Source organism: Littorina saxatilis, linkage group LG12 (assembly GCF_037325665.1).
Source record: "Littorina saxatilis isolate snail1 linkage group LG12, US_GU_Lsax_2.0, whole genome shotgun sequence".
Classification (NCBI taxonomy): Eukaryota; Metazoa; Mollusca; class Gastropoda; order Littorinimorpha; family Littorinidae; genus Littorina; species Littorina saxatilis.
In genome coordinates, this window is record NC_090256.1 from 17822032 (window position 1) to 17840170 (window position 18139).

The window sequence follows — 18139 nt, forward strand, 5'->3', positions numbered from 1 at the left end:
TAAAATCTTCCTCCCCTCTCGCCCTACCCACCCCTTCTCCCTTTCATCTCGTATGCATTCAGACTATGAAATTCTCTTCATATGCACCGTCCCCATCTTAATTGACTTTTCGGTCAACAGTCGCGACGGGGAAGTGTATTGAGGAGAGAAACAAACTCGCTTCTATGAAATGTGCAATTCAACATTCATGGGTTAAACAAATAGGATTAATTGTGGAATTCACGACATGAATGTAAACCTTACTCGTTATGTTGAAGTTTGCTAATCCCTTCAATCGTTTTAATGAATGCTGACTAGTTCTAATGACGTTAAGTTAAAATAGGCAATTGCGCATATACACTTTTTGGCAGAGAACTATAAGTAAATAAGGAATAATGCTAGTATATGTTTTGCCGTCATCATTTTACATTGCATCGTAATTGATGGGTGTTTTGATTGCATTCCTAAAATGCTTAATGCATGTGTATGTTGTTGTTTGTTGTAACTTGTACTTCTGCCGAGTCACTTCATCCCACAGAGATATAGAATCTCTGTGCTTCATCCCCATACCTTTACCTTTTGAAGGATGTTGCTAACCAGGAATGAGATATATTTGACTGTGGGCGAACTTTGAAGAACATAATGACGTATTATTGTTGCAGTCTGACAAGTCTCACGGAGCAAAGTGTATATATCTTCCACATGGATAGCTTGTATAAGAAATGCAACAGTTGATTGTATTACATCGCAATTGAATTCATGCAGACCAATGCATGATAATCTGGCGGAATAAAATCGAAAAAGCTATTAAAAATTATTGTTCGTAAATAAATAACAAGTCGCGTAAGGCGAAAATACAATATTTAGTCAAGTAGCTGCCCTTTTTCAGCAAGACCGTATACTCGTAGCATCGTCAGTCCACCGCTCATGGCAAAGGCAGTGAAATTGACAAGAAGAGCGGGGTAGTAGTTGCGCTAAGAAGGATAGCACGCTTTTCTGTACCGCTCTTTGTTTTAACTTTCTGAGCGTGTTTTTAATCCAAACATATCATATCTATATGTTTTTGGAATCAGGAACCGACAAGGAATAAGATGAAAGTGTTTTTAAAATTGATTTCGAAAAAAAAATTTTGATAATAATTTTTATATATTTAATTTTCAGAGCTTGTTTTTAATCCGAATATAACATATTTATATGTTTTTGGAATCAGCAAATGATGGAGAATAAGATAAACGTAAATTTGGATCGTTTTATAAATTTTTATTTTTTTTTACAATTTTCCGATTTTTAATGACCAAAGTCATAAATTAATTTTTAAGCCACCAAGCTGAAATGCAATACCGAACCCCGGGCTTCGTCGAAGATTACTTGACCAAAATTTCAACCAATTTGGTTGAAAAATGAGGGCGTGACAGTGCCGCCTCAACTTTCACGAAAAGCCGGATATGACGTCATCAAAGACATTTATCAAAAAAATGAAAAAAACGTTCGGGGATTTCATACCCAGGAACTCTCATGTCAAATTTCATAAAGATCGGTCCAGTAGTTTAGTCTGAATCGCTCTACACACACACACAGACACACACACAGACACACGCACATACACCATACCCTCGTTTCGATTCCCCCTCGATGTTAAAATATTTAGTCAAAACTTGACTAAATATAAAAAGGAATGACGATGGTGTTTCATGAACCTGATTTGAGAACAGTTGCATTAATGTCAAAGACTGACAACGAGAATAACTTACCACAGTTTTGTTACCCCCCCCCCCCCCCCCCCCCCCCCCTCCTCACCCACACGGCAAGAAACAACAATTTAGATTTAAATGTGTTTTTCATAAATTCATGATCGAATAATTCATGAATATATTTTCGTCTCAAATATGCACCTTAATGGCTCAGAATATTTATGATTGGGTATTAAAATATATTTAAATTAAGGAGATAACTGCGATACCTTTTATATAATATGTGATCTATTTATTTGTTAACGTCACTGCTTCCCAAATTCTATGCACTCTGGTTAAACTGTATACAACAACATCAGCATTTGACACGGAGGGCGCATTTAAATAAACTACCATTATCATAAATAAGTCGATCAATTCTTTTTTCTTTTCTTTCGTATTTAAAAACAGACGCTCTCGGCGTCAATGACTCAGTGGTTTTGTGTGCATAATGAAATAATGTTGGTGACACTGAGTACAGATTTTATTTTCCTCCTCAAATCTCTTAATCTTTTCCTCAGTTAAAATGTCAAGAAAGTCGTCGACGGTCTTTGAACAAACACACGTGTCGGTGTGACAGACGACACTTCACACACGAAAAGGGGAAGAAAACAAGATGGAGGGATTTATTTGTCGCCCTTAGATGGATTGGAGACACCATATGTGTGTGTGTGTGTGTGTGTGTGTGTGTGTGTGTGTGTGTGTGTGTGTGTGTGTGTGTGTGTGTGTGAGAGACAGACGGAGAGTGTGTGTGAGAGAGAGAAAGAGAGACTAAAAGAGAGAAAGAGAGAGAGAGAGAGAGAGAGAGAGAGAGAAAGAGAGAGGGAGAGAGAGAGAGAGAGAGAAAGAGAGAGAAAGAGAAAGAGAGAGAGAGAGAGAGAGAGAGAGAGAGAGAGAGAGAGAGAGAGAGAGAGAGAGAGAGGTGCCTATATATATCTATAGATAGTTGAAAATCTTACCATAAATCTAAAAATAATACCTTATATTCTCTTTTTGTTTAAATGTTTTTCACACATGTATCACAACTCATACCCATCGATACTCTCCTGCTCAACAGCACCCAGACCACCTCAATCTCAACTCCCACCCCACCCCACACCACCCCACACCACACCCACGACTGACAACTAACTACCACTTATCACAGATTCATGAGAGTTTTCAAATCCTTTTCCCCCTTCCGCCCCCTTTCCTCTCATATCCGTGAACATTGTCACATCTTTTCCGCCACACTCCTATCCATTCCTCCCCCCCCCCCCTCCCCTGTCCCCACTCCGACTCCGCCTATCCAGGTGCAACTTGCATCCGCTAGACAGAGAGACGTATACACTATAATTTTACCTGGAAAATGATACCCCAAGACTGCCCGGGGTCGTAGTGTCGGTCCATAATGATTTTCTGTCTTGTTTTTATTTTTTTTATATTGTTTTTTTCTACTTTACTGTGGCCGGTTCCAAACATGTGTTGCTTCCTTTTCTCCTTTGTTCCTGTGTATGTTTTTCATAAGTTTTATAGTATGGAATTGTCTAGGCTACAAATCGGCTTCAAGGTCAGATTATGTAGATAAGTCTTTGTATTCGTTTATACCTGTTATACTCGTCGTTTATCTTTACACTCATTGTGATATAGAACAAACAACAAACAAGAAAGGTATATGTATGTGTATATATATATATGTGTTGTTGGAATTATTGGCATTGAGATCAGATCCAACGCAACGAGTGAACGAATGCGATGAAGACCTATCTGAGTGGAGTTAATATTATAATTATTAATTTTGATATGCAAATGACTCGAGTTTGTTCTTTGTTTAAAGCGTACTTCCGTATTATTTGATTCTTGTTTTCTGATTGTTGAAATTTATCAATTGCGTTTGTTTGATTTACTGCAGTAAGAATTATTTTCATTAAGACGGTTAGAGCCCCGACAGAACGCATTGGCTGTATTGAACGACCGTGATTTTTTTGATTTTTTCTTCTTCTTTTTTGGGGGGAAGGGGGGGGGGGACTGTGCATTTTAATTTACTAACCTGTTCACGTGACTATTTTTTCACAATACATACGGACTGGGTGGCCGAGTGGTAACGCACTTGCGCTCGGAAGCGAGAGGTTGCGAGTTCGACCCTGGGTCAGGGCGTTAGCAATTTTCTCCCCCCTTTCCTAACCTAGGTGGTGGGTTCAAGTGCTAGTCTTTCGGATGAGACGAAAAACCGAGGTCCCTTCGTGTACACTACATTGGGATGTGCACGTTAAAGATCCCACGATTGACAAAAGGGTCTTTCCTGGTAAAATTGTATAGGCATAGATAAAAATGTCCACCAAAATACCCGTGTGACTTGGAATAATAGGCCGTGAAAAGTAGGATATGCGCCGAAATGGCTGCGATCTGCTGGCCGATGTGAATGCGTGATGTATTGTGTAAAAAAAAAATTCCATCTCACACGGCATAAATAAATCCCTGCGCCTTGAATATGTGCGCGATATAAATTGCATAAAAAATAAAAAAATGAAAAAATGAAAAATAAATCCCTACGCTTAGAACTGTACCCACGGAATACGCGCGATATAAGCCTCATATTGATTGATTGATTGAAATATAGCAGTCTTCTACAAAGATGACAAAGTTTTCCCAAAATACAGACTTTCCTTCGTGTATATATAGGGTTCATTTCCGAAACCGTCATTGTTTTCCCTTCGCCATACATGCATCCTAGTCCTCTATCCTGTTCCTTCCCCAACCCCCTGCCCCCCCCCCTCCCCCCCTCTCCTCCTATCCCGCCTTCTGTCATTGTCCCCCCAGTTGTGATGCCTATCTGCGTGCACGTCTGTCAGTTCTGGCCGGAAACTGCTGCACATAAATGATAGTTTCGCTTTGATGGTTTTGTTCCTGTGGTGACGCCAGTTTTCTGTCTCCAGGGCGTTCTCTGTGTGTGCCATCTGTCGATCTCCTTGCTGGTTGTGTGTGTGTGTGTGGGGATCGGAGGGGGGGGGGGGTTGGGGTGGGGTGGGCGTGCGTGTTGTGTGAGTGTGTGTGTGTATATGTGTGTGTGTGTGTGTGTGTGTGTGTGTATATATATATGTGTGTGTGTGTGTGTGTGTTTGTGTGTGTGTGTTGTATGTGTTGTGTGTGTGTGTGTGTGTGTGTTTGTGTGTGTGTGTGTGTGTGTGTGTGTGTGTGTGTGTGTGTGTGTCTGTGTAAAACCGACAGACACACATACACAGAGCAATCAGAATGGGAACAAAACAGGAAATACTTGTTATTTCCAAAACAAGAGTCATCACTAGGGTAACATTTTCGTAACAACTTGTGCTCTAGCATGCAGACACGTATATATTATGTTGTAATGCATTCTATACTGTTCTAGAAGATAGCGAATTAGAACTGTGAGGATAATGTTAGTGGTAAAGCATCAGTGTCTCTTCTTCTTCCTCTTCAAAATGTGCCCTCATCAGGACGTGAATACTTGAGCCAGCAAAAAGAAGTTGACTCAGACGGCGAAGTACAATGTATACAGTGACGTAGTCAAAGCTACTGACGTAGTTACTACCACCACCAGTGTCTCTTGTTGCCCACAGTCATCAGTCATGAGCTTTGGCGTGTCTTCACCTGACCCCTCCTTGTGACTCCCCCTCCCTGACTTCACGCCACTTCCTGCTTCTCGCCCATTGTCCTACCTGTCTGCTACCTGCTCCTTTACCTGTCCTCTCAGGTACCCTTTCCCTCCCTCCCCTCCCCTTCCCCCAGTCTCAACCCCTCACCCATTACTGTCTCATTTTTGTGAGCCTTCTATACTCCTTCCCTTTTTGCTCCACTGTTCTGCTCAACTACGATTCTGCGCGTCTCTCGATTTGTCCGTAGATAGTTATACGCGTTGCGAGATGTTTTGTTACTTTATGTATTTATTTATTTATGTATTTATTCATTTATTTCTTCATTTATTTATTCTTTTATTTATTCATTTATTTATTCTTTTATTTATTCATTTATTTTTTTCATTTATACATTTATTTATATATTTATTTAGTTATACATTCGTTTGTTGGTAAGTTGGCTAGTTAGTTAGTTAGGCTACTTTGATTTTTGTAAAAGTATTGTTATTATTATCTTCTTTTTTTTAAAGATTTATATTCTTTTAATAAAAATAGACTGACGAAATCGCGAAGACACTGTCTTTGTTAACAAATCGCCCTCACCCTCCTCCCCACCCTCCATTTTTGTATAATTATTTATTCATTTTTAATTTTCTTGTTTTTGTATTTTATTTAACCATTCGTCGAATTTGATTCGTGGCGCTTGTGAAGTTATTTTAAGCTGCACAATATAATTTCTGTGGTTGTCTGCTTGCTTAGAAGTTATGTATTTATTTGAATAAGGCCATTTGTTTGTTTGCGTTGAATGAGTATATTCAAGTTGCACATTCTAATTTTCTTTATTAAAAAAAAGGACTTCAATAAAAACTTGAATTTTGTTTTCTGAAAACCAATGTCACTTGATAACAGGGCAAACCGAGTAAAATGTGCTGCGTACAGCATTTTTTGTAAATTCGTGGGTGTAATTCAACTTGGAGAAAAAACAAAAAGAAACTCCAACAACAGAAATAATGAATGTAAAGCAAACACGGAACAGGGCATGCACGGATTCATTTTTATTGTAAGAATAATGAGTGCACCAATACAATTACAAACAGCCAGCCAGTTGTGAGCTCAAAAGTAAAATTATACAAATAAAACTAGACATGCACAAGGAGAACAAGAAAGAAACAGAGACAGGCACACATACACAAACACACTCACACACACACACACACACACACACACAACAAACAAACACACACACGCACACACACGCACCCATAGACACACACAACAAACAAACACACACGCACACACACACACACAAACAAACACACACACACACACACACGCACATACACAAACACACACACACACACACACACATACACACACACACACACACACACGCACACAAACAAACACACACGCACACACACACACACAAACAAACACACACACACACACACACACACACACACACACACACACACACACACACACACACACACACAACCAAATAAGAGGGGAAAAAAACCTAGACAAGACAGACACAGACACACAAACAAAAAATACAGAACGAGAAAGAACAAATGAGCTGTCTACCCAGCAAGGCTCCCCCGAGCCAAGAAGTACGGTCGCAGGCTAATATTTATCGTCTGCACTGCCTCTGCCCCGACCTCTCGGTCCTCTCATAAATCTTCTCGGCCAGCTAGCGGAGACGAGAGAGGGAGGCATTTATTGGCTCAGTAAAGCAGGCAACAGGCTAGAGTAAAGAAGTAAACTTATCCAATTGAGTAGCTCAGTACTTGCCGTAGGAATAGTAGTGGAGTCTTGTTTGGAGTGTGTTGACTTTTGCGGAGCGTCGTAGCGGCGATTTGCCGTAGAGAGCCGGTGTAGTACAGTTCGATTCAATGGCTTTTTAAAGTTTCAATCACTGAGTCGAACACCAATTCTCAGCATTGAGGTGCAATAAACCACCTCCGGAAACCACTCTGTCGGGTGTGTATGGGTTGTGAAACGATTGTTTTCTCTTGGAAACAACTTGATGAGGCAAGCTTTCCCACGTGACATTTTGAGCCAATCACTAGCGAGGCGCGTGTCTCCACACCTATAATCCCCGTCCTCATCGATGCATCATTGCATCGCTTGCGTGTGTCGGGGAGAGAGACCTTTAGAGGGAGGGGCCGTGAGTGAATGATTGCAGGTTTATAATGCCTTAATAGTATGACATTCCAATCATGCAGGGATACCGATTCGATCTTTTTTTTTGTAAGAGTGCTCAATATTCAGTACGAACATAAACATACGAAAAAGCGCTAGACTATCGACAAAAACGAATCGAACAAAAAACTCAACGCAAATATATTCTGTTATTTCAGCCCATGCTTACTTACAACTATTACCTTGCCCAGGAAGCCGTTAAAAGTGTCAGTCAGGGAAAAGGTCTGACTGACTATTAGGGTTTAACGTCCTCTTAGACCAACTGGTCTATATTGGGACAGGTATTGGTAATACGTTGAAGATATGGTGTGATACTTTGATTCGAACAAGCCCGCTGTGGCTGTCTTCTTCGACACACCAGCATTGGGTTTGTCTCGTCAAAGTATCGAAATACGATCATGATAATTGGAGACGAGAGATGATGCATGCGTGTCTTCGTATTTTCCAAGCCCTGAGACTTTCGCTGTGAACGTGGGATCTTTTTCGTGCGCATGTGTGCACACGGGGGTGTTCGGACACCGAAGAGAGTCTGCACAAAGTTGACTCCGAGAAATAAATCTCTCGCCGAACGTGGGGATCGAACCCACGCTGATAGCGACCAACTGGCTACAAAGCCAGCGCGCTACCAACTGAGCTACGTCCCCGCCCGGGGAAGGTCTGTGAGGGGCTGAGTTGAGAGAAGAGAAAAATGCTTTTGTAGCGGCTGACGGAAAGTCCATAAACCTTGCCTTGATTCACGGGGGCAACGTCGGAGTAAAAAAGCGAACTTACAAGTTAACGAAAAGATAGAGACTAGAAGAGAGACGAAAGAGAAAAGGTAAAACAAAGAACAAAAGAACAAAAGAAAAAGTAAAGAAAAAGACGGAAAAAAAGAAAAGTACAAATGTAAAAGAACATGCAGAAAGTGACAGAGAGAAAGTTGCTTATTTTGTTGGTTTGTATCTTGTTGTGTCCAGTGTGTGTAAATCAGTTACTGGTGACAAGAGAATACAGCACACACCTTTTGAGTGTTTTTCAGTCACCGACTGACAAGTGAAACAGTATACTACTCTCTTTTTCAGTGTTTTTCTGTCTCTTGGAAGGGGCCCGGTAGCTCAGTTGGTAGAGCACTGGACTTGTGATCGGAAGGTCGCAGGTTCGAATTTGGGCCGGGACGCCGACACGGGTCAACTTTATGTGCAGACCCAGAGACGGAAGGCATGTCCCACCCCCGTGTCATCACAATGGCACGTAAAAGACCTTGGTCATTCTGCCATAAGTGCAGGTGGCTGAATAAACACGCAGACACCTGGGTAGCGCGACTCCGTTGCTGCTAGCTTTCCACTGGGAGGAAGCGACCCGAATTTCCCAGCGATGGGACAATAAAGTAATGAAAATGAAATGAAATGAAATGGATTGTGCAAGTGCATATATATTGGTGGCACATAAACAGTACGGATACAACTTACTCCCGCACTATATAGAGACTATTATTTTATCAGTCGGATTTGGAATGGTTCCTAAACAGCTCGCAGTACTATCATATGTATAAGCCTACATTCTTTGTCTGTAGCAGCATTATCGAGGTCATTCCATGCAGATATATATATCTAAATACTGGCTCAGGCTCACGACAGTGTCCCCCCTTTACTTTACCCCCAACCCCCAACGGTAAGACCCCCCCCCCACCCCCCGCTTTAAGACCTCCCACTTTTAAGACTTCGCTTCCTCAGATGTTCTCTTCATAACCTCTGCAAATATACCTCAAATTTTAAGATTCTCCCCTTTCGAAGACCCGATTTTCACCGAGTTTAGCAGATCTTATACAAGGAAGAGGGTTCCTTGCTACAATGTCTCTTGTAAGATCAGCCGCTACTCAGGCTGATGGGGTCTATGTTGACCAAAAGAGTGGGATTCCCTGTGGCTGGATTTCCTGTAGGTGGATTCCCTGTATACAGGGAATACCGCAGGGTGTAGTTCATGTAGCGTTTCGCTGATATCGCTGAAAGTCACGTGATGCTAAGCAACATCGGTAGAATTTGATGTTTTTCGATTTTTTTTACATTTAGTCAAGTTTTGACTAAATGTTTTAACATAGAGGGGGGAATCGAGACGAGGGTCGTGGTGTATGTGTGTGTGTGTGTGTGTGTGTGTGTCTGTGTGTGTGGTGTGGTGTGTGTGTGTGTGTGTGTGTGTGTGCGTGTGTGTGTGTGCGTGTGTGTGTGTGTGTGTGTGTGTGTAGAGCGATTCAGACTAAACTACTGGACCGATCTTTATGAAATTTTTCATGAGAGTTCCTGTGTATGATATCCCCAGATTTTTTTTTCATTTCTTCGATAAATGTCTTTAACGACGTCATATCCGGCATTTTGTAAAAGTTGAGGCGGCACTGTCACACCCTCATTTTTAATAATAATAATAATAATAATAACGGGCATTTATAAAGCGCCTTATCAGAAGTTCAAAGCGCGTGACAACAATACATGTATACAAAAATCATACAATCACTGTCAGATTCAAACAACACATCATGCACATCTCACATCCCCAGACTCTATACTAAGGAACTATCCGTAGTGTTGTTGGAACAAGTGAGTTTTCAAATTGGACTTAAAAGATGAAATGGATGGAGAGTGACGGTTCAATCAAATTGATTGAAATTTTGGCAAAGCAATCTTCGACTAAGGCCGGACTTTGGTATTGCATTTCAGCTTGAAGGCTTAACAATTAATCAATGACTTTGGTCATTAAAAATCTGAAAATTGTAATTAAAATTACTTTTTTATAAAACGATCCAAAATTACGTTTATCGTATTTTTCATCATTTTCTGATTCCAAAAACATATAAATATGTTATATTCGGATTAAAAACAAGCTCTGAAAATTAAAAATAGATAAATTATGATTAAAATTAAATTTCCGAAATCGATTTCAAAACAATTTCATCTTATTCCTTGTCCGTTCCTGATTCCAAAAACATATAGATATGATATTTTTGGATTTAAAACACGCTCAGAAAGTTGAAAAGAATAGAGATATAGAAAAGCGTGCTATCCTCCTCAGCGCAACCGCTACCGCGCTTTTCTGGATTGTTAATTTCACTGCCTTTGCCACGAGCGGTGGACAGACGATGCTACGAGTGTACGGTCTTGCGGAAAAAAATGCAATGCGTTCAGTTTCATTATGTGAGTTCGACTGAGCTTGACTAAATGTTGTATTTTCGCCTTACGCGACTTGTTTTATATTTCTTAACAATTCGAGTATGGTTTGCAAGTTGTATTGAAAAACACAACCCTGTAGGATTCCCTGTATACAGGGAATCCCCCTACAGCAACCGTCCACCTACAGGGAATCCCACTCTTTTGGTCGACATAGACCCCATCAGCGCGCTGCTCAGTAGCTATAACGCAGGTCTTCGCGAAGAGATAGTTGCCGTGGTGTATGCTGCGCGGTGCCCTCGCGTGCCCCCGATAGCTCGTTCTCTGTCGCTATCTTGTACATTCTTCAAGCAATTATCGGGCCAGCTTCAACGAAATCTTGAGCCTTGCTGTGTTGTGCTTGCCCCGGGAACGAAGGTGTCTAGGTATGGCTTGCGAGTGAGAGCAAATAACAACATTATATTATTTTAGTCCCGATCTGCCTGACCTCAGTCTTTGTCTGTCTGTCTGACTGTCTGTCTGTCTGTCTGTCTGTCTCTGTCTATCTCTCTATCTCTGTCTCTGTCTGTCTCTCTCTCTCTGTCTCTCTCTCTGTCTCTCTCTCTCTGTCTCTGTCTATCGATCTCTGTCTCTCTGTCTTTGTCTCTGTCTCTGTCTGTCTGTCTCTCTGTCTCTCTCTTTCTCTGCCTCTCTGTCTCTCTGTCTCTCTCTCTCTCTCTCTCTCTCTCTCTCTCTCTCTCTCTCTCCGTAGCGCACACACAAACACACACACACACACACACACACACACACACACACACACACACACACACACACACACACACACAACTTCCAACTCAGTCTCTCTATGCACACTCTACCACCAGAGCAAATCTGTCATTCGAGCAAGCCTCGGCAGCCATAAAGCAGCGGAGCGAAAAGAATTATGTGTCACACAAATTTTCTGCCTCCGCCTCTGCGAGAAATAAAGCAGAAAACATCGCCCACGAAAAAGGAAAGCTGAGCTTTTCCCCTCGACCAGAAAGATTATTCTTCTCTATTGTACAAGTATACGTGTACGTGTACTGTAAAAAAAAAAAATAAAAAAAAAGCGAGAAAGAAACAGAAACTTATGTATAGTTCTGGTGGTATTATGTTTCGTTTTGGTAGACGTGCGTTACTATAGATGGTCTTTCTTTCACACTCACAGATGCTTTTCCTCAACTAATGGCATGAAAATACACAGCACAAGTGATGGGTTGGAGAAAGAATCTTTCTTTCATTAATTCAGTGCCATTAATAATAGGACCGTTAATTTTGCTTTATTTATTTTCCTATATTTTCTTTGTTTGTTTCGGCACGGTTGGCCTAGTGGTAAAGCGTCCGCCCCGTGATCGGGAGGTCGTGGGTTCAAACCTCGGCCGGGTCATACCTAAGACTTTATAATTGGCAATCTAGTGGCTGCTCCGCCTGGCGTCTGGCATTATGGGGTTAGTGGTAGGACTGGTTGGTCCGGTGTCAGAATAATGTGACTGGATGAGACACGAAGCCTGTGCTGCGACTTCCGTCTTGTGTGTGGCGCACGTTATATGTCAAAGCAGCACCGCCCTGATATGGCCCTTCGTGGTCGGCTGGGCGTTAAGGAAAAAAAAAAAAAAAAAAAAAAAAAAAAAACTTTGTTTGTTTGTGTGTGCACACACTCATTTTGACCATATGATTATCTGAGTACTTAGTTATACATTGCGCTGATGTCAAGATACTACACACCTTACAATATGTAATTATGCAACATACACACACTCAAAACACACACACGTTGGCACACAAGAAGGCACTCATGCACACACACACACACACACACACACACACACACACACACACACACACACACACACATACACACACACAGCGTTTCGGGAGAAGGTGAAATAAGCTGGCCTATTTCGCTTGGGTCCCCTTAACATATATATAAATAGACTAGATGATTACCCGCTTCGCCGGGAAGAAGTAGAGCCGAATACCAGGCTGCGCCGAGCCGGGTGTACGCCGGCTTTGCCGGCGCACGAAGGAAAGGAGATAAACGCGCAAAACACTGGAGACCTTCTAAAAATAGTAACGTGCAGTGACCTTCTAAAAATAGTAACGTAGTAACGGGAATATGGATTGACGCCACACGGAGGAAGGGAGATAATCGCGGCTGAAAACACTGGAGAAGATAAGGAAGAGTTACTGGTAGTGGATCCCGACAAAAACAAAACAAAACAAAAATCGGTTCAGCGCGCACAGCGCTGCGCGCTGAGAGCACGTGTTGAAATATCTCATCGATGAGGTTGTGTCCGGGGTGTAGCTGAATACGGACTCCAAATTTGAAAAAGATCCACCGAGAACTTTGGCCGTGCATCGCGGACACACACACACACACACAGACAGACAGACAGACAGACAGACACAAGTCGTATATATATATATAGATACTCTTCTTTGCCCCAAGGTTTAAGGCAGTTTCACATGCCCCGGTCATCACAAAGCAAGCTCGTTTTGTCAAAAGGAAAAAGGTATAGACATTACAAGCTGTTTATTATTTTGCGCAAACGGTAATAGGATAGACCCAGCAGGGCTAGGGTGAATTGCGCACACTGGCATTCACAAATCGCTGTTTGCCCTTACCGGTGCATGTTTACGCTGCATTCATATTGTTAGAAAGCTAAACCTGGTTGTGAGCTTCCTTTTTTTGTTCGGTGTTAGGCATTTGAATCATCATTTTGGTTACGTGAGCTTGGCAGGTACTCGACTTCACGCTATGGCATAGTGTTGTTTGTGGAAGAGAGAGAGAGATGGTGGGGTGGCCGAGAAAGAGAGAGAGTGAGAGAGAGAGAGAGAGAGAGAGAGAGAGAGAGAGAGAGAGAGAGTGAGTGAGTGAGTGAGTGAGTGAGTGAGTGAGTGAGAGAGTGAGTGAGTGAGTGAGTGAGTGAGAGAGAGAGAGAGAGAGAGACAGACAGACAGAGAGACACAGACAGACAGACAGATATTTGCAATAAAGTTCCAGCACACAAATGAAAGACTTTCTCTACCAACGATTCTAGGGACGCGGCTACGGTGGGTATAAAAAGAGATGAGAGAGAGAGGAGAGAGAGAGAGAGAGAGAGAGAGAGAGAGAGAGAGAGAGAGAGAGAGAGAGAGAGAGAGAGAGAGAGAGGAGAGAGATAGAGAGAAAGAGAGAGAGAGAGAGAGAGAGAGGAGAGAGAGAGAGAGAGAGGAGAGAGAGAGAGAGAGAGAGAGAGAGAGAGAGAGAGAGAGAGAGAGAGAGGGTGGACTTGCAAGGGGATGGATGGGATAAAGGATGGAACGGGGGTGGTTGGGGTATGGGCTTGCAAGGGAATCGATGGGCTAAAGGATGGATCAGGAAATAAAAGCAGACCAGGAAGAAAATCGTGCCAGAAGCAAGCCATACGTCATGTCCATACGACGCCGGGACGTCCATGGTCAACATCAGTTAGGAAATGACCAGCAGGGCCACTGGCCAATGAATGACCAGAGCCGGGCACTGGTCAATGACCATCTTGTCTGGCGTCTGGCGGCCAAGCTGGCTTGCTAACCGCACGTAGTCTGGCGGCACGGAGGTGTCTGACTATGTCCACTCCCGTCTGGAACTGTCCTTTGACTTGGTCAGTCTTGACCATTAATCAGTCTGGGCAGCTGGGGTTGGGGGGATTTTTGTGTGTGGGATGGATGGGTGGGTGGTTTTGGGGTGTGGTGGGGGCTTGGTGCGTAGAAGGGTCTTTTCAAAATAGCTGAAATAGCGTCTGCTATGTGTTTTGACCCTTTGCGAACCTATCGCAAAAAATTGGTGTAATTTCCCTTTGAAAATTCGTCAATAACTTTGCAATACTTGTATACATATTGAAATAGCTTTTTTTTGTACGGTTGACTGAGTGACTGACCCCAGAAAATCTTGCGGCACGGATGTGTCTGACTCTGCCCACTCCCGTCTGGAACTGTCTTTTGACTTGGTCATCAATCTTGGTCATTTATCAGACTGGCTTTTGCTATCTGCTTTGAACAGCTTTGTATTCAATCCTTTTCTTGAATGGGATGAATTCGGCTGAGGTCTAATAAGTCTCAGAAAACGGTGATTTGTTGGCGTATAAAGTGATTCTATGCCTTGGAGCAATTATTCGGAATTCGATTTGTTGCTACTTCGTATATAAAATCGATGGCTTTTGATCGAAAGATAAATGATACATATACCATGGATCTAAATGTAATTAAACCGTTACAAAACAAACATGAAAAGAAACTTTCGTGGGCGTACTCGTCTTGCAGAACATGTCTAAACTATCATTCGTTTTTCATCATTCATGGAAAGAAAGGGGGCACAGAAGATCAAAAATACTTTTTCTCGGTATAAACAGAATGAAATGACTCGTAGGCTTCTTTTTGTTTTAATCAAAACTCGTGCGTTTCCGTGCAACTAATTGATTTGCGTATTAGTATAAGGCATCCTCTACTTAGGCTTGCTGAGATTTGATCTCACTTTTTCGCTGTCCACTAATTGGTACCACAGTCCTCTTGCCACCAACACAGTCTGTACACGGTGTCCAGCGATCGAACAGCTACAACAGTTTGGGGGCGAGCGATGCGATGACAGATGGTCAGTGTCCGGAGCTGGTCAGCTTTCAGCAGTTCCTTGGACAGCCTAATGGTCAGCTGGCGCCAGACGCGTGGCCGATTATGGTCCCTGATCGCCGTTGGGTGGCGCCACCGAGTCTCGCGGTTTGCACGTGCCGCGGACGCTGTGTCCACTGTGTCTCAGCGGGTACTTTGTTTACGTTAGTTCTGTGTCCAGTAAATCCTTATTTTGGTGGACGAATATTGTATTTCCTTCAGGCTGGGTTGCTACCAACGTTTCTCGGTGAGTTGAGTGAGCTTAATGTTTTTAGAGTGAAGTTGGTAGTAATTGATCGTGAGTTATTAAAACTTATGACTAAACCTCACACACACACGCACGCACGCACGCACGCGCGCACACACACACACACACACACACACAAACAAACAAACAAACAAACACACGAACACTCACACACACACGAACATATTCACTCACATACCCCACCCCCCCCCCCCCACACACACACACAGACACGCACATTTTGACAGAAAGAAACACTTTTAAATCGCACCACTCGAGCCGACTGCAGCGGTTTTAACGACTTCCATCCCAGTGTCATAATCGAACTCAATTCATCACTGATGTCTCCATCCTTTATTCAAAACACAGCGGGGGAAAACCTGGTATCAAGTTCTCCAGCCACGGTCAGACACCAACCAGTCTGCTGCCATGGCTGCTACAGTTACAGGGAGAAACATAGAAGACAGAGAACAGAATGCAGAGTGCATCGAGTGCCGCCGTGAAGTGCCTGTCGCGACAGCGGAGGTCGTTCAGCCGCTATCAGGAGACGGGTTGCTCGTGCACACCACAGGAGCTTGTAGCAAAGAAAATGACTGTGCGCTTCGCTATCTAATAGCGCATACTATTGTTCGACTGCACCTTCCATACGACGCGCGCTACGAAGGAGTGCGAAACCTCGCTATCTATCCAGGTTTCCCAGTTGCTTCGTTTCCGGCCGATTTATGTGGAGCACGTGATGCGCACAAAAAACATTGGCGGTCTAGAAGTGTCGTCTGCGCAATAATCGCGGCGGCTTTCTTGACCGCCAAGGACGACCACGCACGTTGTGAGACGTCATTCGTTAGACCTCAATATCGCCTACTACAGTCGAACGTGTCCATGATGACCACCCAGGGGACCGACTAAAGGGAGTCGTTATAGAGAAGTGGTCGCCATGGAAAGGTGAATTCGGGGTTGTCATTGAGGGCATGTGGTCGTTATAGAGAAGTGGTCGTGAGGTCTTGGCTCTAAGACATAAACATGTGTAAATCAAGCCCGAGTTTCCAACTTGCAAAAACACTGCTTCACTCACGAGTTGCAAAGCTTTTGGCTTCATCCAAAGGTCCCTCGTCTTTTGCTGTTCTATACATAATACATCCTAACAAACTTCTCAGTTGATGACAGTTGCTGTCTTTTTGTGTATCAGAGTTGTATTATGTTAACTTTAAACAATTAAAACAGTACACAATAACCATAACAACAAGAAATTCCTCCGAGGTAGGAAAAACACCCCCGTCAAAGGGAAATAACCTTCTCAGTTGGTGGCAGTGACTGAGTGAGAATGGTTATTTCCCTTTGACCATTAAGATGTCCCTCTATACGTCCTTGTATAATTTTAATCCACCAATAACTCCCTAACCGTGTGTTTGACTGGTCCCAATTTTTGTAAGGACCGTCTCAGAAATGTATAGAACCTGTTCACCAAGTTTGGTGACGATCGGTCCGTTCATTCTTGAGATCTATATGCGAACACAAACAAACAAACACATGGACCGAATCCTATACACACCCCTATACCGGGGGTGTAATAACAACACTTTATTGTCCATTAAAATGTGACATAAAAAATGGAAAATGTTCTTAAACATTAAAACAATAGAGAATATACAACAGGAAACAGTGTCTCGGTATTGGTTAATCAACATTTCGCCCGGTGTTGATAGCTTATTCCCTCATGACCATTATTTTAGTCTTTAATGTTCAGGGCCTAAAACTTTCAGGTCGAAAGGGTGCATGAAGCTGGAAGTGATCTGCGTGCTTTGAATGCGGCGAGTTGCTTAGGCTAGTTTACATTTGTTTGTTAAACACCTCAGCAGTGGTGCATCGGAGATATAGTAGTATCTGTCACAAAAAAGAAAGCACCCTTAAAAAGGCCTAGCCAAACGTGTCCCTAGATTGCAGGCGGCCTTTCATGACAGGTACATGTTCATCTGAAGTCAATAGACATTGGGACACAGAAGGTGCCCTTTCTTCGGAGATGTCCTCTTGTGGGGATGACTCAAAACACAGTTTCACGCCCTTATTCTCTCACAAATCCCGAATAGCCAAACAGGTGTAATTAAGGGACATGAAAAACCAACAGCTAATTATCCTCACATCATAATTATCTACCACTGTAGTAAAACAAAAGCAACAAAAAAAGCAAAACACGTACAACCGAATTGTCATGATTTAAGGTCTGGGCGTGTCATTTCGAGCAATACATACAAGCCCCTATGGTCTACAGGCGCTGTATCATTGCCTGTGCTGTGAGCACTTTGGCTTGCCGTTCCTCCTTATCTCCGCGACTGTCTCCCCTTTGGGATTCGACTGGAGGTGTTGTGGCGTGCTTCTGCTCTTTACCCTGCTAGACGTTTTCATTCCTGGCCCGCAAGTTCGTTGGGTTCCTTTTCATTAGGCAAGTTAATCTCTCTGACGCCCAAATCCCCATTCCACCCACACATGCACAACCCCCCCCCCCCCCCCTCCCCCCCCCCCCCCCCCCCCCCCCCCCCCGCCCCGCCTCGTCTCCCCGCATTCCCTCTCTTCAATTCCGCCTCCGCTTTTCATTTCATCGTTGTAATTCGT